This window comes from Equus przewalskii, chromosome 1, assembly GCF_037783145.1.
Source record: "Equus przewalskii isolate Varuska chromosome 1, EquPr2, whole genome shotgun sequence".
Lineage (NCBI taxonomy): Eukaryota > Metazoa > Chordata > Mammalia > Perissodactyla > Equidae > Equus > Equus przewalskii.
The window spans coordinates 70,792,942-70,820,030 of NC_091831.1; the positions used below are offsets into that span (position 1 = coordinate 70,792,942).

Genomic DNA, 27,089 nt, shown 5'->3' on the forward strand with positions numbered 1-27,089 from the left:
AGGGAAGAGCTCACTCTGCCATGATGCTGACATCATTCCCTATGCTGTTGTCTTTCAAATGAGAAAGGAGAAAAAAGTTAGAAATAAAAAACAATTATTCTGTCTTTTGTATTTATCTATGTGGTGTTCTTTATTTTTTCATAAATTTGAACTAATGTCTAGTGTCTTTTCATTTCAACCTGAAGGACTTCGTTTAGCATTTCTTGTAGGGCAGGTCTACTAATGAAAAACTCCCTCAGTTTTTGTTTACCTAGGAATGTCTTAATTTTGCCTTCATTTTTGAAGGATAGTTTCACTGTATAAAATTCTCTGTTGACAGACTATTTCTCTCAGCATTTGAACATGTCATGTCACTGTCTTCTGTCCCCATTTCAGATGAAAAAGAAGATCATCTGGTAATCTTATCTAGAATCCCTTGTATGTGATGAGTTGCTTCTCTCTTGCTGCTTTCAAGATTCTCTCTTTGTCTTCAGCTTTTGACAGTTTGATTATCATGTGTCTAAGTGTGGATCTCTGAATTTATCACACTTAGGGTGCATTGAGTTTCTCTGAGGTATAGACGAATATTTCTCATCAAGTTTGGGAAGTTTTCCATGATTATTTCTTCAGATAGACTTTCTGTCCCTTTCTCTCTCTTCTCCATCTGTGACCCACCCCCATTACGTATATTTTTTATGCTTAATAGTGTCCCACAGGTCTCTTAGGCTCTGTTCTTTTTTCTTTATTCTTTTTTCTTTCCATTCCTTAGATTACATATTTTGAGTTGATCTATCTTTAAGTTCACTGATTCTTTCTTCTGCCAGCTCAAATCTATTGTTGAGCCTCTCTAGTGAACTTTTCATTCCAGTTATTGTAATTTTCAACTCTAGAATTTCTTTTGGTTTTTTTCTATCTCTAATTGATATTCTCTATTTGGTGAGACATCATTCTCATACTTTCCTCTAGTTCTTTAGATGTAGTTTCCTTTAGTTCTTTGAATGTATTTTAAAAAGCTGATTTAAATCTTATTTAGTAAGTACAATGTACAGACTTCCTCAAAGGAAGTTCTGTTGACTGCTTTTTTTCCCTAAACAGGTGTACCTCAGAGATGTTGCAAGTTCGGTTCCAGACAACCACAATAGAGTGAATATTGCAATAAAGTGAGTCACATGAATTTTTTGGTTTCCCAGTGCATATAAAAGTTTTATTTACACTATACTGTACTCTATTAAGTGTGCAATAGCATTATGTCTAAAAAAAAGTATATACCTTAATTCAAAATTATTTTATGACTAAAAAATGCTAACTATCAATTTGAGCCTTCAGCCAGTCATAATCTTTTTGCTAGTGGAGGGTCTTGCCTCTGTGTTGATGTCTGCTGACTGATCAGGGTGATAGTTGCTGAAGGTTGGGGTGGCTGTGGCAATTTGTTAAAATAAGACAACAGTGAAGTTTGCCACATCTATTGACTCTTTCTTTCATGAATAGTTTCTCTGTAGCACACCATGCTGTTTGATAGCGTTTTACCCACAGCAGAACTTCTTTCAAAATTGGAGTTAATCCTTTCAAAACCTGCTGATGCTTCATCAACTAAATTTATGTAATACTCTAAATCTTTCGTTGTCATTTCAACAATCTTCACAGCATCTTCACCAGGAGTAGGTTTTATCTCAAGAAATCACTTTTTTTGCTCATTCACAAGAAGCAATTCCTCATCTGTTAAGGTTTTGTCATGAGATTGCATCAATTCAGTCACATCTTCAGGCTCCACTTCCAATTCTGGTTCTCTTGCTATTTCTATCACACCTGTAGTTCCTTCCTCCACTAAAGTCTTGAGCCCCTCAAAGTCAACCAGGAGAGTTGGAATAAACTTCCTCAAACTCCTGTTAATGTTGATATTTTGTCCTCTTCCCATGAACCACAAATGTTCTTAATGGCATCTAAAATGGTGAATCCTTTCCAGAAGTTTCTCAATTTACTTTGCCAGATCCATCAGAGTAATTACTATCTATGGCAGCTATAGCCTTACAAAATGTATTTCTTAAATAATAAGACTTGAAAGTTGAAATTAGTCCTTGACCCATGGGCTGCAGAATGGACATCATGTCAGCAGACATGAAAACAACATTAATCTCATTGTACATCTCCGTCAGAGCTCTTGGGTGACCAGGTGCACTGTCAATGAGCTATAATATGTTGAAAGGAATATTTTTTTATGAGCAGTAGGTCTCAACAGTGTGCTTAAAATATTCAGTAAACCATGTTGTAAACAGATGTGTTGACATCCAGGCTTTGTTGTTCCACTTATAGAGCACAGGCAGAGTAGATTTAGCATAATTCTTAAGGACCCTAGAATTTTCAGAATGAGCATTGGCTTCAGCTTAAAGTCAATAACTGCATTAGTCCCTAACAAGAGAGTCACCCTGCCCTTTGAAGCTTTGAAGCCAAGCATTGACTTCTCCCCTCTAGCTATGAAAGTCTTAGATGGCATCTTCTTCCAATATAGGATTGTTTCATCTACACTGCAAATCTGTTGTTTAGTGTAGCCACCTTCATGAATTATCTTAGCTAGAGCTTCTGGATAACTTGCTGCAGCTTCTACATCAGCACTTGCTGCTTCCCCTTGCCCTTTTATGTTATGGAGATGGCTTCGTTCCTTCAACCTTATGAACCAACCTCTGCTAGCTTCAAACTTTTCTTCTGCAGATTCCTCACTTCTCTCAGACTTCATAGAATTGAAGAGAGTTGAGGCCTTGCTCTGGATTAGGCTTTGGCTTAAGGGAAGGTTGTGGTTGGTTTGATCTTCTGTCCAAACCACTAAACTTTCTCCATATCAGCAATAATGCTGTTTCACTTTCTTATCATCTATATGTTCACCAGAGTTTCAGTTCTCATTTCCTTCAAGAATTTTTCCTTCGCATTCAAAACTTAGCTACCTAGTCTTTGGCCTGTCTTGGCTTTCAACATTCCTTCCTCACTAAGCTTAATCATTTTTAGCTTTTGATTTAAAATGAGAGATGTGTGACTCTTCTTTTCACTTGAACACTTTGAGGCCATTGTAGGGTTATTAATTGGCCTAATTTCAATATTGTGTCTCAGGGAATAGGGAGGCCCAAGGAGAGGGAGAGAGATTAAGGAACAGCTAGTCAGTGGAGCAGTCAGAACACATACATTTATGAATTAAGTTCACTGTCTCATATGGGTGTGGTTCACGGCACCCCAAAACATTTACTATAGTAACATCAAACATCGCTAATCATAGATCACCATAGCAAATATAATACTTATGAAATTTTGAAATATTGCAAGAATTACCAAAATGTAACACAGAGACATGAAGTGAACAAAACCTGTCAGAAAAATGGTGCCAATAGACTGCCCAATGCAGCATTGCCACAAAACCTTCAATTTGTAAAGAACAAAATATCTGCAAGGTGTAACAAAGTGAAACATGCCTGTATGTGGACCATATTTTCTTGTTTCTTTGCATGCTGAAAACTAGACATTTTAAATAATATAATGTGGCCGTTCTGGAAATCAGATTCTACCCACTCCCCAGAGTTTATTTTTGTTGCTGTTTGTTGTTGTGGCTGTTGCTGCTGCTGTTTGTTTAGTGACTTTCTTGAGCTAATACTGTAAAGTTTTATTCTTTATTATATCTGGCCATAGAAGTCCCTGCTCAGTTAGCTTAGTGATTGGTCAATGATTGTACTTAGATTTCTTTAAAGGCCTGGAAACAATAAATCTCCTACTCTTTGCAAAGGGGCTCTGTGTGCATTTCGGGACATGCTTTCAGGACCCATCCAGGAAGTTGACGACTCTGCCTTAGCTTTCACTTCTTGCTTTTCAGAGCCTCAAGGTCAGCCAGAAGTGAGAGCTTACAGCTTTCTTGCTCTAAAAATATGCACAGCCCTGGGCATGTGCACAACTCTATGCTTACATGTGGCCTTCTAGAGTCCCAGAAATACATCAGAGCTTTTCAAAACCTCCTAGGGACATCTCAATCTCCAGCTTTTCCTTTGGGTTTTTTTTTTTCCCCTCTTCTTTTGGGTTTTTTGGTCAGTTGTCTGCCCCAACCACTGTCACCACATCAGGCAGCTGCAATGCTAAACCATCACTCCTGATTGTTTTTGACAAATGCCTCTTGTTTGCACTGGACAAGCTCCAAGTCAAGTCAAACAAAGGCAACTCTTGTGAGTGTAGAATGACCAGACAGGTCAAATAATGACAATTCTCTGCAAATGGGTCTTTGGAGAAGCTCCAACCCCATTCTGCCCACTCTAGTGGCTGTTAGGCTGCTCCTTCTCACATTTGCTATGGATTGTTGGTTTCCAAGGCTAGTGCAAAGCTGAAGAGAGGTGATGGGCATACGGCAAATCAAAATGCCATAAAGCTAGCTGTTCTTACCAAGATTCATATTTTTTTTGAATGAATGCTCCCTGGATTGTAGCAAGCCTTTTGTTAATTTCCAGAGTACTGAAAAAGTTGATTTTGATAATTCTTAGCAGTGTTCTCATTGACTTTATGGAGAAGAGGATTTTCTGAGGTCCTTACCCCACCATTCCCACTGACATCCTTTCCACATGCACTTAGGACTACATCAGAGTTATAGCTTTTGCTTCAATTGCCAAACATAAATTGGGAAACTCAAGAGGAGAAGAAAAGTCTATTGTATTTAACCATATTTTTATTCACCATGTTGTTTCTTCCTTCCTAACGTTCTTAGATTTCTTCTTTTATTGTTTCCTGTTTAGAAAACTTCCCTTAGCTATTCTTTTAGGGTGGGTCTGCTAACAACAAACTCTTTTAGTTTCCCTTTATCTTAGAGTGTTTTGATTTCCCCTTCATTCCTAAAGGGTGATTGCACTAGATATAAGATCCTGGTTTGACAGTTCCTTTTTCTCAGCACTTGAAAAATGTTGTGCTACGTTTTTCTGGTCTCTGTGGTTTGGATTTTGATAAATCCAAATTTGCAAATTGCAAAGGGGCTCTGTGTGCATTTCAGGACCTGCTTTCAAGACTCAGCCAGGAAGCTGACGACTCTGCCTTAGCTTCCACTTCTTGCTTTTCAGAGCCTCAAGGTCAGCCAGAAGTGAGAGCTTACAGCTTTCTTGCTCTAAAAATATGCACAGCCTGGGCATGTGCACAACTCTATGCTTACATGTGGCCTTCTAGATTCCCAGGAATATATCAGAGCTTTTCAAAACCTCCTAGGGACATCTCAATCTCCCGCTTTTCCTTTGGGGTTTTTCCCCCCTTCTTTTGGGTTTCTTTTGAGCTTGAATTATTTTTCCCCCATAGGTAAGGAGATATTTCTCCTTCACTGCTTTCAAGATATTTCCTTTGTCTCAGTTTTCAGAAGTTTGACTATAGTATGTCATGGTAGGGATTTATTTGGATCTATTTATCTATCCTGTTTAGGGTTCGCTCAGCTTCTTAAATCTGTAGGTTTGTGTTTCTTGCCAAATTTTTGAAGTTTTCAACCATTATTTCTTTGAGTACTTTTCTAGCCCTGTCTTCTTTCTCCTCTTCAGTAATAATTATTCCATGAAAAAAAATCCTACTAGATTATGTTGTATCGCTATAAATATGCAGCTAGATAAGTGTACTTAATTTATTTGGAATTTTTATCTATAATCATAAGTGGAAATAGTCTAATTTTTTTACAGATTTTTGAATTATATTTTTGATAGTCTTATAAAACAAATTGTGGAACTTTCCAAATTTTTCTATGGTCTAGAACAGTTTAAACCAGAGATGGTAATATATAATCTTAAAAGAATAATTAGAAATCACCTCTCAAAATCCATTTGGATGTTTTTTAATAGAAGCTATCAAAGTGCTTTAACCACCTCTTCTGTGACTTTTGATCTATTTGGTTTTCTGCTCCTTCTTGGGTTAATTTTGGTGGTTTAAATTTTTTCTAGAAAATCATTGATTTGTTATGCCTGTCATATTTAATGTCATTGAGTTACACATGATATTACTTATAATTTTTCATCTCTCTTTTATATATCTGTGGTTAATCTTGCTTTCCCTCCTTTTCCTTGATCATCTATTAGGGATTTGTATATTTAATTCACCTTTTAAAAAAACCAGCTTTTGCATATTTAATTTGTCTTTTATAAAAGTTATCTTCAGTTTTGTTTACCATTTCTACCATTTTAACATCATTAATTCCAACTTTGATCTTTATCAATTGCCTGCTTCTCACGGTTAATGTTTTTGTTTGCGCTCCTGGGTTTATGACTTATAATGCCGACCCCTGACAGCTCTTCAAAGGCTGAGCCCATGAGGAATTCATTTTTATGTGCTTCAAACTGCCCAGCACATTGCCTAGCATAGCAGGTGTACAGCAAAAATGAGTTGATGAGATGACTGCCACTGGATTTCCTAGACCTGAAAATCTGCAAATTGATAGCCACATGGTTGGGATACCAAAAAAAAAAGTGAGATGCATATCTTTGCCGTCAGAGAGGTTAATTTCCCAGGAATTGAGGGTGAGGGGAAAAATATGCAAGATCATGTTGAAGTGTCATCAGAGGACTGGAGGCCACAAAAATCATTTCAGTTCTGCTGGGTCCAAGCTGGTTCATGTTCCAGTCCTTTCTCACCCTCTTGCTTTACACTCCTGCTATAAATGTGAGAAAATCCAGACTGGAGGCTGTTTTACTGAAAATCCCTGGGCTACAAACAAGAATTTTCTCCACACTTGTCTAGTGGAAACAGATTGTGACATATGCCATCTCCAACTCAGGCACCTTAAATGATGCTGGTTTGGTGTGCTTTGGAGTGTGAAATTAATCAAGAGAGCAACGAAAATATCTCAGTCTTTCTGGAGGACATTGCTGAGTATGATTGTACAGGATCTTCTAATTGCCTCCAAACAACTAAGAGCTAAGCAGCGATTGTGTTTTCCCAACTATCTGCAACCATTGTACCCACTGAATTGGACAACCACAGCCTGTGGCCACTGGTGCTATAAGAATCACCCATGTTAGACATCAGAGATTTCCTGGTCCTGGTAAAAAAGCTCTTCCACCTTCCTGTCATAACAGTCACGTGAGTAATAAACACTTACAGCCCTCTTTGTAAATTTGGGGAGTTGAGCAAAGAGGAGAAAGATATTTTCCCTCCTTTGACACTGGAGATATGTCAGTACTGCAGAGGCACAAACAGCCCTTAAGACTTACACTGTCATCCACTAAACCTCGGATTCACAAGGAGCCTGAGATTTGGCCTAATTAACCCTCCTGTAAATCTGGAATTAACTCCACAGTGTTCTCGTGAGGTAGTTATCCACTTCTTCTTCTAGCAATGGGGTCGTAGCCCATTGTGGGCAGTCCCGCTGGTCAGCCTCACATGCATCCCCAATGCTTGGCACTGTCATGTTCACTAGATGTTTGTTGAATGAATGAGTGTAAGAACACTCTTTTTGTTGAGCTGATCTCAGACTCCCCCCTAATTCCACTCTCCTGGTTTTTCTCTCCTCTGAATCACACACAAATACACACTTTTCTCAATTGTAACTTTGGATACATTTTTTTTTGTAAAGATTGGCACCTGAGCTAACAACTGTTGCCAATCTTCGTTTTTTTTTCTCCCCAAATCCCCCCAGTACATAGCTGTATATTTTAGCTATGGGTCCTTCTAGCTGTGGCATGTGGGATGCCACCTCAACGTGGCCTCACGAGGGGTGCCATGTCCACACCCAGGATCCAAACCCTGGGCCGCCCAAGCGGAGCACTGGAACTGAACCGCTTGGCCACGGGGCCGGCCCCCACGGACACATTTTTTTTCCACTTAGACTTAGTTTTCTTCGTTACTAAACGAAGTTGAACTGTGTTTCCCTCAATTTGATAGTCTTTTGTTTTTGTGTGTTTCAGTCGTTTGGGGCTGGGGACTGAGAATGGTTTGCTGGCGGAGGCTCCCCAAGCACTGGAGAGATCCAGGTGGTAAGTTAGTTTGAATACACTGTAACTAACCCTCCAGAGCTGACCTGTAAAATTCCAGGGGGCCTCTGGGGTCCTCAGCTCCCACGAAGCTCTGTCTGCCTGACGCCCACCTTCTATTACTGAGCTCCCCGGACCCAGGGCACATGCAGCCAGCCTCGTCCATCCCACATGCTTTGGGAGAACAGCGCTCCCTCAGACCTTGTGCAGGCGGACCCAGCTGCAAGGTTCCTCAAGGTGCTCTTGTGTCTTCTCTAGTCAGGCTCTTTCTGAGGACGACCTGTTTTGGCACAGACACTTTAGTCCTCCAGAGGTGTTCTCTTTGTCTGCACGCATCCTGGGGGCCCACGCAGACACAACAGTCAGGCCTCTGGAGCTGGCCCGGGAAGTCCCAGCCGGGCACTGCAGAGCAGACAGAAGCCGGAGTTAGTGATGACCCAGGACGAATTCTAGGGAGGAACAGGATGTGAGCATTTTTGTTTTAAATTTCCTTATCACTATTTTCCTATTGTCACCTTAATGGTAGCTTTTTTAAAGTTTTTTCCCAGCTTTATTGAGATATAATTGATGGATAACATTGTATAAATTTGTGTACAACGTGATTTTTGCTGTACATATACGTTGTGAAATGATTATCACAATAAAGGCAGTTAACACACCCACCACCTCACATATTTTTTTTAAAATAGTAGATGTTTTAAGATGTCTATGATACAGTGATAATATCATATAGTTAGTGCGCTGTATAGAAAAGCTCTGTCTCAGGGTCTCAAATACAATTTCCTGCAGGTGCCAGGACAACAGCACACACTTAGTGAGGCGGGCTGGGTGGGGACCCGTCTGAAAGGACAATGACGACTTCACTCAAGTTGCATTGCTGCACAGGAGCCTGACCTGGTGTTGCTCCTTTAAAATATTTTTTAAAGTCTTGGATTTCAAACCAAACACATCTGCAAGCCAGCTATGGCCCAGGGGCTGTCAGTCTGCTAGCTCTGTCCTGCGCCATCACAGCTTGGAAATCTTGACTGAGAAAGAAAGAGTACAGTCCAAGTCAATACTTTCCGACAGTCCCTCTCACTTAATGACTCCCTGTAAAAGTTGACCTGGTCCAGCATCAAACCACAGGCAGGACGACACCCAACAGAGATTTTGAAGGAGACACATGAGCAGATTGTAGGGAGGCCCCCTCGCCCCAAGCTCAAGTCTGCACAGCCAAGGAGAGACCCTGGAGGGTTCAGCCTCTGGTCCAGGTGAAAGCTGGCAAGGACATGATAGAGGGAACTAGCTGAGGAGATGGGGAGCAGAGGCCTGACACATCCTCCAAAGCTGTGGACTTCAAACCCGTGGATTGTGGTGGTGGTGGTGTTTTGCATATGCCCCAGGAATTATGAAAATGATGCACATTTTAAAGATGACATTTGAATTATTTGATCTTATATTTTTATAATTGCAAGGGATGTAATTTGCATATTATAAATATTTGCAATTTAAAACAAAAATATTACAACACTTATTTTAAATGTATCTAATGGAATTTAAATGCCTTGCAATTTGATACTATCATTTATTTAAAAATATATTTGAACCTAGCTCTTTAAGAGCTGGAAATTTAACAATGTTCCTTTTTCTCCTAATTGTATTTCCATTTCCCATTTCCACCACTGAATTTTATCCTAATATATTTTATGGCTGAAAGCCCATGATTGATTACTTTATCTCACTTCCCTGCAGCAAAAATTTGTATGTAATTGAAATACAGATTTTTTAAAACGTTGCCTCTGATTAAAAGGCTCTAATAGGTGTTAAGAATGTTTATTTTTTAGTTGAATCATCATTATAATTATTATTAGTATGCAATTCATGAAAATAGCATAAATATATTTTAAATTTGGATAATCAAAGTACATGAAAAGGAAAATTTTTTTTTTTTAAAGATTTTATTTTTTTCCTCTTTCTCCCCAAAGCCCCCCAGTACATAGTTGTATATTCCTCGTTGTGGGTCCTTCTAGTTGTGGCATGTGGGACGCTGCCTCAGCGTGGTTTGATGAGCAGTGCCATGTCCGCGTCCAGGATTCGAACCAACGAAACACTGGGCCGCCTGCAGCGGAGCACGTGAACTTAACCACTCAGCCACGGGGCCAGCCCCATGAGAAGGAAAATTTTATGGTAAATTTATTGCTTAATGAGATGAATGGGATGTTTATAAATTACTTCATGCATACAAAAGTGAGTATTAACTATTCTTCAGTTTTTTAAATCTGAGCCTTGAGAAACTTTGTTCTCTTGAATAAGTGGATGAGAATGAGGTTTGTCATAGAGATGTCCCTCAGTTCTTTGAATCGTTCCTAGTTATTTGCCAAAAATTAAACAATAATCTATCATCAAATATTATTTTCAGTGATCTGTCAGCTGACAAATTGATTCAATTTTCCTCCAATTTTGTTGAAAACAAAGAATAGGAAACTATGTGGCCTGCAAAAGCATGTATTACCCACTCATTCAAACAATTCTTTTTCTCAATGTTCAGTTACTTAACTGAGATATTTACACACCAGGCAGTGCAGCAGAGGAAGATCTGGGACGAGTGAGAGGTTCCCCTTCCTTTGGTAAACTGACAAAGGGCCCCTGTGACAGGGGAAGGGAGCTGCACAAGGGGAGTGGGGAAGGGAACCCCGTGTGACCTTTATTGAAGTCCAACTTTAGGAACATTGGTTTAGAGAAATGTACAAATGAATGTGGGAATTCATTCTGTCAAAACTATCTATGCTTGCATATCCTTTTGTAAATCTTTGTGCATCCCCAGGATAGGTGTATCCCAATTTGAAGACCACACATCTAAGCTTTCTCTGGATGAACGGTGTATATTTGTGTGTGATTCAGAGGAGAGAAAAACCTGGAGAGTGGAATTAGGGGGAGTCTGAGATCAGCTCAACAAAGAGAGTGTTCTTAAACTCATTCATTCAACAAGTAGACATTGAGCGTGACTGTGTATCAAGCACTGGGGATACACGTGTGGCTAACCAGCGGGACTGCCCACAATGGGCTACGACCCCATTGCTAGAAGATGTGGATAACTACCTCACGAGAACACTGTGGAGTTAATTCCAGATTTACAGGAGGGTTAATTAGGCCAAATCTCAGGCTCCTTGTGAATCCGAGGTTTAGTGGATGACAGTCTAAGTCTTAAGGGCTGTTTGTGCCTCTGCAGTACTGACATATCTCCAGTGTCAAAGGGGGGAAAATATCTTTCTCCTCTTTGCTCAACTCCCCAAATTTACAAAGAGGCCTGGAAGTGTTTATTACTGACGTGGTTGTTAAGACAGAAAGGCAGTATAATTTAGAAAGGGGTAGGCCAGAGTGATCGTGGTCGTTAATTTTATGTGTAGGCTTGACTGGGCTAAGGGATACCCAGAGAGCTGGTAAACTACCATTTCTGGGTGTGCCCATAAGGGTGCTTCTGGAAGAGATCAGCATTGGAATTGGTGAACTGAGCAAAGCAGATGGCCGTCCCCAATATGAGCGGGCTTCATCCAATCTGTTGAGGGCCTGAATACAACAAAAAGGTGAAGAAAGGAAGAACTCACTTCTCAACTTGAGCTGAGACTTCCATCTTCTCCTGCCCTAGGACATCGATGCTCCTGGTTCCAGGCTTTCAGAGTCAGACGAGGACTTGCATCATCAGCCCTCCCACCCTGAATTCTCAGGCTTCTGCCTCGGGCTGAATTATACCACCCCCTTTCCTGGTTCTCCAGCTTGTAGATGGAAGATAGATTATGGGACTTCTTGGCCTCCATAAGCACATGAGCCAATTCCTATAAAAATCTCCTTATATATATTATCCTATTGATTCTTTTTTTCTGAAGAAAACTGATCATACAGTTATATGGTGATTTTTCTTAATGGCAAGCCTGATGGAGACTTCTCTTGGCTACAATGCCTCTAATGTTTCCCACCTCTTGGCATAATGCTCAAAAGCCTGGTCTGGCATTCACGTCCCCATACAAGCTGGCCCCAGTGTAGGTGTCTCTCAGAGCTGGTAACTTCCCATGCTAGCCACAGTCATTCTGTCACCCTGCAACCCCGTCACTGATATTCGTCCTCCTCGGAACTCAGGCCCTCTCCTGCACTTTTCCCCTACTTGGTCAGCTGTCTTCTCTAGTGCCCACTCCACCCCCTGCCCGTGGAGCTCTGCCTCTAAAGAGCTGGTGAAACCACTGAGATTCCAACACACAAGGAAGACGTCTCTTGTCCCAGTTCTGTTCTTCTCTCTCTTAGCTACGTGGAGCAACCAAAGAAAAGTCCATCCTAATCACTTCCAGGCTTCCCTCCTTGGGGGGGAAATGGCAACTTACTTTGAATTCTATTATCCTTGTAAACCCCCGGAGCAGCAAACAATATCAACAGAGATGTTATACATCCTGTCGGCAAGGGCTAAACATAACTTAATTTTATGTACAAAATTTTAATTCAAAACTGATGGGTCAGGAACCATTTCAGACATTCTCAACTTCTCTTAAGATTCTGTTTCGTTTTCAAAATCCATCCCATTAGCGCCTCAATTCAGTTCTGTGCTTTCTTCCAGAACAAATTAGAACCTGCTTCCACTTTCCTTTCTTTTCTCGTTTTCCCGCCTCAACATCCCTCTTGGATTTTAAGCTTTTGTTTTCTTTCACTGCCCACTGGAATGATTGCTCTGTCCTGCGCAGCGTGTTCTTTCCAGAATTACTCAATCATGCTTCCAGTTTCACTTCTCCCCTCCGCTTCCCCTCCTGCTCCCGCTCTGATGGCATCATTTTATTGACTTTGGACCTGGTGGGCTTTAAATCTTTTGTACGTTGGAGAGGAGAACTGCATGCTTCCCTGCACGTGTTCAGTTAGCAGACCACATCTGACCACAGCTCAGACCTGCTGTGCAGCCTATCAAGATGCTGTTTATAAGTTGGTTTGCTTGCTCTTGAGTTGCTTAATAGGGGCCCCTGGCCAACATACTTTAGAAGGGGGCTCTGGCTATCTGGCCTTGTGTCACCCTGCCCCTAGTCCACTCACCACCACTGGAAGGCAGCTCACAGCTAACATTCCAGCTCCCTCCCAAGCCCCATCCCTTCTGTGCCTCCCTCCATCCTGTCACCATATGGGTCAATTCTATAAGCCCTATTTAAGATCCAGATCCACCTGGCTCGACCCTATTTGATAACCATTTCCCCAAATGGACCAGTCAGGCCTTCTGTGTCCAGTGTAAATCTGGCCATTCCCAAGCTTCCATGGCAACTTGAACATGTGGATTTTTAGCTTTGAAAGTGGTCTTAAGGAACTTCTGCCATATTTGCTGTGTCTCTCCAGATACAGAGTTATAGAGCCTACAAATGCACCTGTCATGGCATCGTGTGCAGAACCGGTACCTGCTGTTCACGCACTGTTGACTCTCCCAGGACAGGGACATAACCCACGTGCCCTCTGACACATGACTGGATACAGCCTGACCACTGGACTGGGAGTCAGCAGAAAGACCTGGTGCTAGTCCCGTATCCTTCTACTCCCTAGGCAAGTAAAATCACTGCTCTGAACATCACTTTCTTAGTTTTTTCAAAAAGGATGACAATATTCCCATGCTTAATTCATAAGGCTTTAATGAGAATCAAATAAGATAACACATGTTGGGAGAATGTTGCTGAAAAAAATCCATAATAAGAAGATACAGTTGACATCATTATGTTGTTGCTTTGAATAAGTAACTGCGCTTTCATTTGTCAAATTTCAGTTCTTGATCTCAGGCTCGATAACTGACAAAACCACCTCTTCTCACACGAGGGGTGCTTGGAGGCGCTGAGGACACATTAGCCAGGCGAGGGCATGGTCAGGATGGAGAAAGAAAGAACCTGTCATCACTGTCAAACTTCTCAAAACACCTCGCACAGCAGGAGTCAGACATGTTCTGGTCCCATGTTCTCTGTGTCCTGGGGCACTGATTTCAGTTTAGCTACCAGGAGACTGAATCAGCTTAGGATAACGACACACTTGTAACAGTGAGGATGGGTTCCAACAACGCAAGGCCCAGGCCGATTCTGCCTTTCCAGATGTGCTGCTGTGAAAAAATTCTACCATGACTGCACGCTCCTCAAAGGACCTCATGAATGTTACTTCATTTCACCCCCATCACAACCCTGCGTGGTGGGGGTTATAATGCCATCTCTCAGCTGAGGATAAGAGAGGTTAAATAACTTCCCCAAAGCCACCCAGCAGAGCCAAGACTGGAACTCATACCAACCTAACTAGAAAGCCCAGGCCTTCCACGCTGTGTCCCTCACAGATGTACGGGGGGATCTGCACTGGGAGAGCCCTGCGAGCTGTCCAGGCCACTTTAAGGCCACCATGGCCCTAAGTTTCAGGGCTCTTTGCACCCCTTTTCCACGCTGTGATGCTTCTCTTAACTGTCACCTTTTCCTTGATTGTAGCTTACAGGACTCATGCGTCAGACCCCTGAGAGTCATGATGGTACACAGGTTCCCCCGGCGGTGGACGCTCTCTTAGTCCCCTCTGTTAGGTTGGCAAATTGAATCTATTCATGGCCTGTTTGCCTTCCTTACCCTCATGAGTCCGTGAAAGGACAAACTGTACAGTTCCTGGGGGCATTCTCTTTCCCCGAGTAACATGGTTATTTTGTTGTGTTCTTTTTCTTTGGAAAGTCATGTTACTTCAAACTCCTTTCCCTTCCCAGTAAACGAAACCTTAGTGGCTGTCTCCAGTCACCATCAGTCTGTTTGTCATCAGTGCAGCAGTCCCTCCTCATCCGGGGGGGATACGTTCCAAACCCACAGTGGATGCCTGAGACCACGGAGAGTACCGCACCCTAGATAGACTATGTTTCTTCCTATACATACCTCTGATAAAGTTTAACTTATAAATTAGGCACAGTAAAAGATTAACAGTGAGAACTAACAATAAAGTTGGCTTTGGGGCCATTATTAAGTAAAATAAGGGTCACTTGAACACAAGCACTGAGATGCCACTACAGTTGTTCTGATACCCGAGATGGCTAAGTGACTAATAGGCACATACTGTACACAGTGCAGATACGATGGACAAAGGGATGGTTCGCATCCCATGTGGGACAGAGCAGGAGGGTTCAAGATTTCATCACACTACTCAGAACAGTGTCCAATTTAAAACTTATGAATTGTTTATTTCTGGAATTTTCCACTTAATCTTTTCAGACCACAGTTGACCTCGGGTAACTGAAACCATCTAAAGTGAAACCGTGGATAAGGAGGGACTACTGTACAGGAAAGGGAGCAATAAGAGTAGTCGTCAGGAACAGGGACTAGGAGCACACGCAAGACCAAGCACTGTCCTCGATGCTGTTGTGTCTTGTCTGGTTTAATGCTTCCCAAATCCCCATGTTGCAGCTGATAAAGAAACCCGTGGTTGAAACCTGCACACCCAAACTGGGTGAATGGAGCAATAAACTGTGGTCCATCCAGACGATGGGACAGTATTCAGTGCCAAACAGAAATGAGCTATCAAGCCATGAAAAGACGTGGAGGAACCTTAAATGCATATTACTAGGTAAAAGAAGCCAGTCTGAAAAGCCTGCATATTGTGTTATCCCAACTATGTGACATCCTGGAAAAGGCAAAACTAAGGAGATGGTAAAAAGATCAGTGGATGCCAGGGGTTTGAGGAGAGGGAGAGATGAACAGGCGGGGCACAGAGGGCTTTAGAGCAGTGAAATACTCTGGACGATACTGCCATGGTGGGGACATGTCATTACCCCTTTGTCCAAACCCACAGAAGGTACAACACCAAAAGCAAAGCCGGATGTAAACTATGGACTTTGGGTGATAATGATGTGTCAGTGTAGGTTCATCAATTTAACAAATATACAACTCTGGTGGGGGATGTTGATAGTGGGAGAGGCTGTGCATGAGGAAGAGTTAGGCGCGTATGGGAAATCTCTGTACTTCTCTCTCAATTTTGCTGTGAACCTAAAACTTCTCTAAAAAAATAAAATCTGTTTTTTCAAAAAAAGAAAGAAAGTGACACTTGAAGAGGTCAGATGATCTGCCCAAGGTCACACGCTCGTGATTGACGGGGTTAGAATCTGGAGTCCAGTCTTGTCTGGTCCATCGCCCACTCTTCTAATGAGTAGTCCCTGACTTAGCTTTGCCTTTGCGTAGTTGCCTCGTGTGGCCTCCACACCACAGGCAGTTTCTCTTTCTCAGTCTCTGGGCTGATTCTGAGCAGAGAGCAAGGGAATGTCTCAATGGGGCGGCCCTCAGAGTGCCCGTGTGACATGTGAGAAGGGACTCGCCCAGCCCCACATGCAGAACGGAGCTGGCATCACAAGCTGCCACATTTCTGTCTGCTGATAACGTAAAAGTGGAGGCCATCTGCACACAAGGAAATGCTGATTAATGAGAAACGGAAATTGAAACACCGTAAATCAGGTGCCTTCCATATGTTGAGGAGTAGAGTCAGGAAGATGAAGGTGCAGGCCAGAGCCACACAAGGCCTGACCGGGTGGAGATGGGGGAAATCCTCACACTGGCCACATCAGGGGGCATCCCAGCGCAGGCGGGGCTGTGATCGCTGCGCCAGCGCGGAGTGAGGTCAGACTTAGAAAAATGTGGCTATCTACCCAACAGAGTCAGCGGGCTTTATTTACTGGACAAATAATCTCTTTGTAATCAGGATAATTTTATCCATCACCTCTTAAGGGTAGGACATGAATGGTTTCCTTGTACCACCAGAGGAAATTCTTCTTAGAGACGGGGTGCTTGCCGGGGAAACTATTTTATTAAGTATTCTGGGTGAATATAATACTGATTTCAAACAACTGTAGCTGAAGTCATCAAGAAGTACAATGGTCATTGTACACACAAGAATCAGGGCTGCATTTTATCTCTAGGTAAAAACTATTTTTAAGGTATTTCATAAATCACTGGCAAGGTCGACCGCACTAAACATTCCGTAACACACAGGGGAAATCTCCGTGGGCGTGCCCAGACCTCCAGCCTGCTCGACTCATTGTTCTGGTGCTTCCTGCACCCGGCACAGCGCTGTCCCCCGTCGTCAGCAAGTCTGCAGAGCCGCAGCAGGGCCTGCGGGAGGAGGCAGGCTCACCACACCAGCCCACAGACGCATATGGCGCTGCGTTCACACCTCCTGTCTCCAGGCAGCAGGGTGCCCCAGCTCTGGGCTCACCCCTGCAGGCCCGCTGTCTGCATGCAGCCCTCAGGGTTGCGGTGAGCAAAAGTGAAGCACTAAACCCAGAGCACCGTGCACCTAGCCTGTCACACAGTCAGTGCTCAGTAGTGGTCAGGGCTAGGGACACTGGCCTCATCACCAGGCGCAAGTGCACATATCAAAGCAGTATGTTCAGCCCTGAGGCTCGAGATAGTCATGAATAAACGAACGCAGGCATGAATAATGAAGCACAAATGAGGGAAGAACTCCCTACTTTCACAGATGAGGATCGTAAGAGTCAGAAAAAGTGTATTATGTTGCCTCCCTTGAGTCAGAGGTGGCCAAGGAGATACAAGTGGAAGTTGTGAGTGCAACTCCCAGGAAAGCAGGTTAGGAGGGAGACTGACTAATGGCATGAGACTTTCTTGCTCTCCTGTCCTTCCTTTTTCTAGAGGTGAGGATACAGATGTGATGGCTGGAGTTCCAGCAGCCATTACAGACTCTCAGTTGACCTTGAAGATGAAGTTGCAGGCTAACAGTGGCAAAACTTAGATAGATGTCTGTGTCCCCAACAGTGAGGCCACCATGTCACCCCTGGGCACACATCTCACTTTTTACATGGCAGGGGGAAACATCTTTCTATCTCATTCCAGCCATCATTATGTTTGCTCTCTGTTACTAGAAGCCAAGTGCATTTCTAACTGAAAAAGTTCTGTGACATGACCACCTCTTGTTTTTGACCACCATACTGCCTGCCTCTCTCAGCCTCCTTTGCTGGGCCCTAGTCTTCTCCCTTCTCTAAACACTGGATTGACATAGGGCTCAGGCCTACAAATCCCACACTTAAAATATCATCCACAAGCTGATGATACCCAAGTGATATTAACTCAGACCTCTCCTCCAAGCCCCTAGACTCATATCCTCGTTAGCATCTCCACATAGCATGTCCAAAAGAGAACCTTAATATTCCTCACCCCTCAAAAACCTGTTTCTCTCCCTACCCCCCACCTCAGAACATGACTCCACTGTTGCTCAGACCAAAAGGCTAAAAACCTTCCCCGGTCCTTTTTTTCCCTCAAGCCATCACAAGGTCTGTCTCTCCAGAGCAAGATCCACAACAGCCCACATCTCCGCAGCCCCCAACCACCATCATTACTACTCCTCTGCCCTGGGCTCCCGGCATCCATGTGGGCCCTGGCAGCCTGCCCTGCACATGGTGTCACTTTTCTGCTCAGACCCTTTGACAGTGTCCTGTGGCCTTAAGAATACAATCCACACACCTCGCCATGACACCCAAGGCTCTGTGATCTGCGCTTGCCTTCCCCCTCTGCCCACATCTACTGCCTTCCAGCCACAATGGCTTCTTCTCTCCTTCTGAGACGTGCCGGCCTCCTTCCTCTCTCGGGGTTGTTGCACTTGCTGTCCCAGCTGCCTGAATGTCCCTCCCCAGGATCATGACAGGAATGGCAGCTTCGCCCCCCACACTGCAGCTCAAATCTCACCTTGCGGTCTCCTGACCGCCCCGTGCAGGCAGCCTTCCGCTCTCTCCATTCTCCCCCTCCATTACTTTGTATTATTTTCTTGGTACTTCATCACCATCTGAAAATTGTCTCATCAATGCCTTCATTTTCTAGTGCATGATTTAGAGTACGGGCCTCACAAAACCAAGATTTCTGTTTGTCTTCATCCTGGGCTTCTGATCTGTGCCTGCTCAGAGACCCTTCTCAGTCTGCACACATCCATCAAGAATTCAAGAGCCACACCATTATCAAGTGACAGTTTTTATTTATTATGTATCTTTAGCCTCGTTCTGATCTCTGGCTTTTTCACTCAAAATGGCAACATGCAGACATTTATCAATTGACCCATCCCTGAGTCCTTATGTCTGATTCTTCTCTCGGTCATGATAGTATAAGGTTTAGCAGACTTTCGGAGTCCTTGCATATAAAATGTTTTCGTTGTCTTAACACATACAAGTTAAATTGGGGGCAATAAGCATGATTTCTCTGAAAACTTAGAAGTTGCCCCATTATCTTCCAAAACTGACTGCTGTGAATGAATACCTAACATTAGTGATTGGCTCCTTTCTGAGTAACATGTGCTCTCAGATGAATGCTTCCATGCCTATTTTTAAATCACTGATAAAATTACTAGGATATATCTATGTTTGGTGGTTGTTTTTTGAGCAAATTTGCCCTAAATATAATTATTTAAGTCAGTCTACAAACCAAGTTTATTTTTTCCCAGCTTAGAAAAGTTTTCCAACATTCTATCTTTGATTATTGCCTCTTTCCACTTGTTTTCATTTCTTCCTCACAATAGCCATACTACTCAGGGTCGATTTACTTTTATTAGGCTCTGTGACTGTGATATTTCTTCTTACTATTTTGGTCCTCCTGTCCTCTTTCAGTGAATTCCAGGAGAGCAATTCAAGTTGGCCCTCAACATCACAGCGCTCTTCTGCTGGCTGCGTTCTTCCCTTCGCGGCGCTGCCAGACCGCAGCTCTGCCGTTACCCGTCTGTTCTTCAAGGCTCCCCCTTAGATCAATGCTTGCCTTCCTCTGCGCTCCTCATGTCAGCCTACTGCTTTTTCAACATCCTGATCTCCTCTAATAATCTCAGACATTCTTACAGCTAACTAAGAACATGAAATACGGGTCTTTAAATCACTTTTTATTCCCTCCTAAAAATAATTTTTTCAAAAGTTGTGTTTTCAAATGTAGTCAGTGTGCTCAGTTCAGAACTTTTTCGTTCACTCGCTAGCGGTTCTGTATTTTCATCCTCCATAAAGGTATTTTTCTGTATTTTCATCCTCCATAAAGGTCTTGTTGACAGAAGACATGCAGCACAGTTTTACCCTTCGGGCCAATTCCTGAATCCCCCGGTGCCCTGGGGAATGCCCCCTGGACCGCTGAAGCCGGAGAGCGAAATCGGTACACGCCCCGTCCTGATGTCAGTGCTTTGGTGTCAGGCACTCATTTGGCTCATTTGGCGTTGTCTGCTGGGCTGAGGACAGCCCGGTTCTCTGACACACTTAGGGACAATTTATGCCCTCGTAAATATGGGGAGGGCTTAGTTTTCTTTGACGGGATACAACGCACAGAAGACGAAACACGGCTCTTCCTCCCTCAGCACTGCCAGCAGCATGGCACCTTTGGGGGCTGCCTTTCGGGATTGTAGTGACATGCACACCCCCTCCACCTACCCCGGACGCAGTGGGCAGGGTGCTGTTCAGTACTCTCCTGGCTTCAAGGACTTCTTTAGACCTCGTGGGAGGGGCACCAAGGCCTCTTCTCGCTTACCTCTGGCCAACAGAGCCACTAACAGTGCAGATGCGGTCAATTGTGCTTCTGAAATCCTCTCATTGTTGCTGAAGATAATGGAAACCCCTCCCAAGGCTAACCATTGTTGACAGCGTTCCTGTGAGTTTTCGTGTTGTTTTTGGTCATTTTCTGTACTTTCATGTGTATTTTAAGGACAAGTTGGAAGATAGATTAGTCGGGGCTAAAATAGCCTCAGGTCACAGCCAGTCTGGTTGTCTTTGCCCACAGCATGGAGCCCAGGAGCTGGCACACAGTGGGTTCTCAGTGAGGAAAGTACAGACACTTCAGAGTTTGAGCTGAGATGTTTGGGACTAGAAGCTGATGTGGAACATCAGGGCTGGGATGTAACGGGTCACACAAGAGCAGGAGCAGTCCAAAGCTGTCTGAAACTACAGATAGCAGGAGGGAGGCCAGGAGGGGAGTCTGGTGTGTAAAGCAGGCTGCAGAGGAAGAGTCAGCTTAGGGCGTCAGGAGCCCAGAGGTCCCTGTGGAGCTGATGTTGGACCATCGGGGATTCTGAGGTGTTGCTATTCCTCCAGGGAGAGCGTCAGTGATGGCTGAGCTCAGAAATGCCCTCACTCTGCTGCAGGCCTCAGGCCACAGGATGTGAGACCCTGACTCTGTGGCCAGGCTCCCAAGGCCCGTCTGCAACATCTCCAGCATGAGGCTCCATCCTCACAGGCGCTCCTCAGCATGCAGGGACCCGAGGCTCCCACAAGCCTTGCTTCCATGAATCTGTTCCAGCCGCTGGTCCTAGTTCTACCCAAGACAATGCCTCCTTCCCCCTCAAGACTTTCAACCTGTGGTCGTGTGATCGTTAAGACTCCCCTGGCCCACGAGTCTTGCCAAAGTGTCCTTTATAGATGCCCATCTCCTCCCCACCTGTTTACAGAGCAAGTGCAGGGAGAGGGGGCGTGGCCAGGAGAGGCAGGGGTGCTGAACTCTCCCCTGCTCTGTAGGGCTGAGGACAGCAGAGCCAGAGAGGCGAGAAGTCTCTCCCTTCCCCTTGCCCAGGTCATCAGGGGAAACAGGCAAGAAGAGCTGTGGAAGAGCAGAAGAGCCAGGATGCTCTCAAAGTGCTCTGAAACCACCTGCCACTCCAAGAACTGCACCGGCCTCTGCAGGGCCACTGCAAACGCACCATCACGCTGCCCCCCTGTCCTCTCCTTGCCCGGAGGATGAGGTTTTGGCAGAAAAACTCTCCCATCCCGGTTCTACTTCAAGAAAGGTAAGAAAAAACATGCCACCAGTCAAGGGCAGCCCACTCTCCAGGACACCAGCCCACGTATGACAGTTGTCACCCAGGGACGTCCCTGAAACATTTTCCATGTTTAGTGGTTTGTTTTTAAGTTGTGCTTGCCTATAGGAAGCAAGGCAGAACACTGCCAGATGGCCAAACTGGAATCGGTCCACACCAGAAAGGTCCAAGATGGCAGTGGGGGACCGTGACCAAAAGAAAACTCGTGCAAATGGTGCAGTGCGCAAGAAGGAGATTTGCGCATGCCCCAAACGCCCCCACCCAGAGCGATGACACGGACACCCCTCCCCTTTCACGTCCCATAAGAACCCTGTTCACCTTCCCTTTTGGAAAGAAGGTGTTTGGGCACTGATCTCTGCTCCTCCGTTCATTGATCAACGATGACGTTTCAGCGCTGCTCTGCTGAACCGGCTCTCCTTCTTTTGGCGCCACTGGCTCCAAACAAAAGGACCCACGCGCAGTTCACTGGTCCCTTAGGGCTCAGTAACACTGTCCAAGCTCAGAGGGTCCCCAACCTGCTCCTGTCCCACCTCCTGGAGCAGTCAGGACAGAGAGATTCTGCATGTGCTTTCAGAAGAGAATAATTCTTTCTTGGGGCATCTGGAACTATTCGACAGCACATGCCACGTCCGCCTTAAAGGGAGGTTAGACACGCCTAAAGAAGGGGGAGCGACTTCACGAGCTCTGAAAGTCCCCAGCTCGAAGAGTGGATGAAAGGTGAAGATACGGGCGGGGCGGGGGACTTAGGAGGGGACCCACCTGCAAACACACCTCTGTGCTTTATGCTCCACTCTTCCAAGCTGCCCATCTTCACACTGCGTGCCAGTGACGCACATCTACACTGGACGAAAATTAAAACTTCCTACTGTGCAAGATACTGCAGAAGCTGAAAGACAGAAATTCAAACCCATAGTAAAAGAAAGAAAAAAAGTCATCTTACTTTTTAAAAAATCACAGACTTGTCCCACCTATCAAATGTATTTTTGTTATGCAAAGAAATGGGGGTAAAGAAGCATAAAGTACAAATATAGCAAAAAAAAAACCAAAACAAAACATTGTTAGAAGAGACAAAGAGGATTAGATAATGTCCCTGATATTAATAATACTAAAAAATATTTAATGTTAAGTCGGTCACTGAACTGAGTCTACACCTGGGCATGAGCCTGGGCTTTGTAAACTAGCAGCAGAGTGCTGGTGGTGTGCTGGTGATTCTCTCTGGCCGCCTTCTAGTCACTGTAGAAAGTGGTGTATTATTTTTCCCATTAGCACAAAGTTCAGCCTGTAGCCGTGTGTGCTCAAGGTATCTCAATGACAACATCCAAACCCTGCTTCTCACCCTCAGGGCCTTCTAGGTGTGACTCAGCCCGTTTTTCTCATCTATCCCCTGCTGGTCCCTTCAGTCCCTGTAACGTGAAGCTTTAGTCCTGTGTGCACCACCATCGGCCATCCCTTTCCCGGGGCTTCTGTCAAAATCCCACTCAGCCTTGAAGGACGGTTTAATCCATCTTCTCCAGGGAGCTGTGCCTGTGCCTCAGCCTGGAGGAATCTCCTCCAGACTCTGGTTTCCCAGCACATTCCATACTTTCCTTTATGGTCATTTGTAAGCGTGTCGTCCTCCCTTGGAGACCGCCAGCCCCCCGAGGGCAGTGACAGTCCCTCAGCACGTGCACTGTTCCCGGCACCTGGACATGCAGCAGATTTGAGAGTGACTGAAGCATGAGGGCTCTGCAAGCTCTCCTACTAGCTGTGTGAGCTGGTCTCATGAATTGTCATGATGCAGGGAACATGCTTCAACATTTCCATGACAAGGAGAGAAAAGAGAAGATGGGAAAGAGGAGGAAAGAAGAGGAAGAGGAAGGATGGAAAGAGACGCTTGAGAGAAACAGGTATAGTGAACTCCTCAGCGGTGCCTGGAATCCTGGAAATACAATAAGTTCTTCTCTTCAGAGTAGCACATCCTACAAAAAACAAAACAAAACAAAAAAAAAACCAAAAAACTACTACCTGGCTGTGAGTTTAAATACGTAGTTAGGCAGAAGAATGTGATACTCAAAATTCCTATTTATTCAGAAAAAAGCTTCTTACTAAGCCCATGAAGGGTAAAAAGCTGAGTGTCTGGGGGGCATCTAAAGTTGGGAGGGATGGTCCTGCCTGGACACAAAGGCTGGCTATGCAGGGATGGGTGTGAGAAGGGGACAGGAATGGGGAGCAGACAAGATGGGCAAAGCCGGGGGACAGGCATCCGGGTGGTGGCTTCACACCATCGGTACAAGGGTGCAGAAATCACGCAGTGCTTGCTGTACGTGGAGCTGTGGAAACCAGCAGTGAGCAGGTTTCCCTACCCACGACCGCGGCAGAGCAGCAAAGCTGTCACGAACCTGAGGCCATGGCTCTGCCTGTGAGCAGCAGGGCTCACAGATGCGCAGGGTCTTATCACAGCCTGAAGAGTTGGGATTTGGGCCAATTACATCAACATATCAGCATTCTCAAGGGGCAATAGGGGTCTCGGCTTTCATTCACTCACACACACACATACACACACACACGCACAGAGGCTTAGCACAACGCCTGGGACAGAGCAGGTGTTCCACATGTTTATTTGGATCAAACTGAGTTGGTTTGAAATGACAAGTGGCAGTTTGGGAGCAGGGTGCTGCCACCAGAACCTCGCAGAAGTTTCTGTAGATAGCACGGTGCCCTCCACTGCCCGTGTTCTGATTCTTCCCAAGCTTTACACAAGCTTTACGCCAGAGGCGGGCTCTGCATGGCCGGCTATTCTAAGCGGGGACCCATGGAGGACCCAAGTCGTGTCAGATTCGGATCCTCAAGACACTCCACTGGGTGGCCCCTCTCCCCACAGGGCCATGCACACGTGCTCACAGAGCGGGCTCCGTGCCTCTGGGCTGGGCCTCGTGAGTCCATTTGGAGGATGATTAGAAAGGGGAGGGAGGGAAGGAGGACACAGTAAATAATGTGGAAAATGGAGTCTTGTTTACTTTAAAGATGGAGAAGACAGCTTGCCAATAAAATACGGCTCTCCATTTCCCTCTAGAATTCTGTTATTAAAAATAATCTGCGATGAACTCCCAGCACCTCTCTCACACAGCCTTCCAAAAGCTTTAAAAATAATAATAATAAAGCATGCTCAAGAAGAGCGGAACGCATTCCAGCAAGACAGCTGGAGCAAATTGCCTTCTGCATGGCTGGGGGGAGTGGGAAGGACGGCAGCTGGTGGCTTCATAAATTAAGCAGATTAAGGACAAAATTGGTAAATGTAAGTAAAAGAATGTTGTTCCTCCAGCTCTTCGGACACACCTACAAACACAGTCTAGACGTAAACACGACTTCAGCTCATAGACCCACTCCTACATACACACACAAACACCGCAGAGACACACACCCGCAAATGCAGACCCACAAACACACGTGCAGACTTGCATACAATCACATCCTGACACACGAGACACATAAAACACACATTTTTGCACACATGGACACACCACAATAACAGCATATGCACACCAACCTGGAAGTAAATGCACCAGCGCTTTTCCATCCATTTCAGTGTTAACCTCATGTGCTACTGCCTTGCAGGCCTCTGCGAGTGGCATGGGTTGGGTGGGGTGGGTCAGAGTCTCCACAGAATCTCATAGAGTCATTCTGGCCAGAGTAAGTGTTTTACATAATCCTCTGGCCTGGAATGGTGAAATAATAATGCCTGGAGGGTTTGCTGATCACCACAGAAAATGAGGCCTTGTGGATTTCCCCTCTCCTTTCCCAGCCAGCCCTGAAGAATGCTTGGGTTCAAACTGTGCAGAAACTATCTCAGGGTCCCCGTGGAGGGGCACACCCTGACCCCTTCCCCAAAAAGCAGTCATCATCAAGATATGCAGAGAGAGCTTGCGGTGGCCCAACCCTGTCCAGGTGGAGAAAAAAGACATTGTTTATTAACCTCCACTGCCCTCCATTTTAAAGTCAGTAATTTTACAAAATGTTCATTTAAAAAATCAAATATTTTGACTTTGAGAACACATATATCTTGTAGGATGTAGCTGGTACAGTGTGCACTTGTTGTCTTTCTCTGCCTCATACCACTACTCTTCTAGTAAGGACACCAGCCTTCCTCGAGGAAGGACCACAGAGGGTAAGTGACCAGACTCTGCTCCTCAGGGTACAAGAGTCAGTGCACAGTGAGTACAGGGCCCCAGCCTGGCCAACTGGAGTCTTGCTTTGAGGCTTTGTGTTGGGACTCAGAAGTCGGATGCTCTCTTCCCTGTAGATTTGCCAACATGGATGACCTAAGCCTGGTCCTCTGCAGCCATGCCCTCCCTTCCCCACTTCAGGGAGAGGGTAAGTCAGTGCAGAGAGTGGAGCCAAGAAAGAGAACAGGGGAGGGGAGGAGAGGCATTGACTTTGCTGGAGTCCTGAGGGCAGCTAGCTTGACTTGAGCGATGATCAACACTGATAAAGTCATGTCTAGAAGACTGAGTCTATTAAACTCAAATCTTATTATCACATTTCACATAGACATTAAAACTTCTCAGATAGCCACAGCTATGTGTGCTGGAGGTAGAACTGGGGATTTTCAGGCATTGGAGAAATTCTTTTGACAGGAGAAACCAATGTGATGAAGGAAAAGGGCAGATGCTCAAAGTGGAACTGGCTCCTGGGAGCACTGAAATAGAAGACAACATGCTTCTCCTGAAGAGTGACAGTCAGTCCCTGCAGGGGTTAACCGTCACATCAGCGAGGGCCTCTGGTGGGGGGCACACTGCGGCCACAGAGCCTGTGGAGATGGGGGCTGCCCGTCTGGCAGACGCAGGCACAGCACAGGCAGGATGGCGGAGCCTCCCACTTGGCCTGGGGGTGATTCCTTGGTGCGGGAACGTCTCTCTTTCTCTATTTTAGAATATGACGCATAGTAAGAGCCACATTCTAAAAGGTTTGATTTTTAACTAAAAAATAATTGTTCAATGAAATCGTGGAAGATACCCACCTCATAATACACAATGAGCATAAAATTTTTTGTGCATCTTTATTACTACATCTTTAAATTCAAAATAAATCAAAACAAAATTTTCTCAGATAAAATGTAATTTTGTCCATACAATGGATTCCTTTCCTCAGCGCAATTGTCATTAAACTTTATCGGAAGCCTTCCCTCTATTATGAACGGAAAGAGCAAGTGTGAATGATACTATTTTCTTTTGGAAATATTTTCTGGATTGCAGAAAAGCATGTTGAGATCCTTTCAATTTATCTGGAATAAACTGATGAGTCAGAATTAATTTTCTTCAAAACTTTCAAGACCGAGCCTAGAGAATTAATGCCTGCACACATGTGCACATACACACTCACACACACTCACAGTGCCGTGCTAGCTGCCATGGGGAA

General features: G+C 44.7%; 1 long non-coding RNA gene across 1 annotated transcript; it reads right to left on the reverse strand.

The window, feature by feature from the left end:
* Nucleotides 1-3,130: 3,130 nt before the first annotated feature.
* LOC139082506 (uncharacterized) lies at nt 3,131-25,325 on the reverse strand. The gene is made up of 3 exons (XR_011538570.1): nt 25,222-25,325; nt 22,455-22,581; nt 3,131-8,333 (listed from the first exon to the last, which is right to left on the reverse strand). It is a non-coding gene; the product is annotated as an uncharacterized lncRNA (long non-coding RNA).
* Between the last annotated feature and the right edge of the window lie 1,764 nt (nt 25,326-27,089).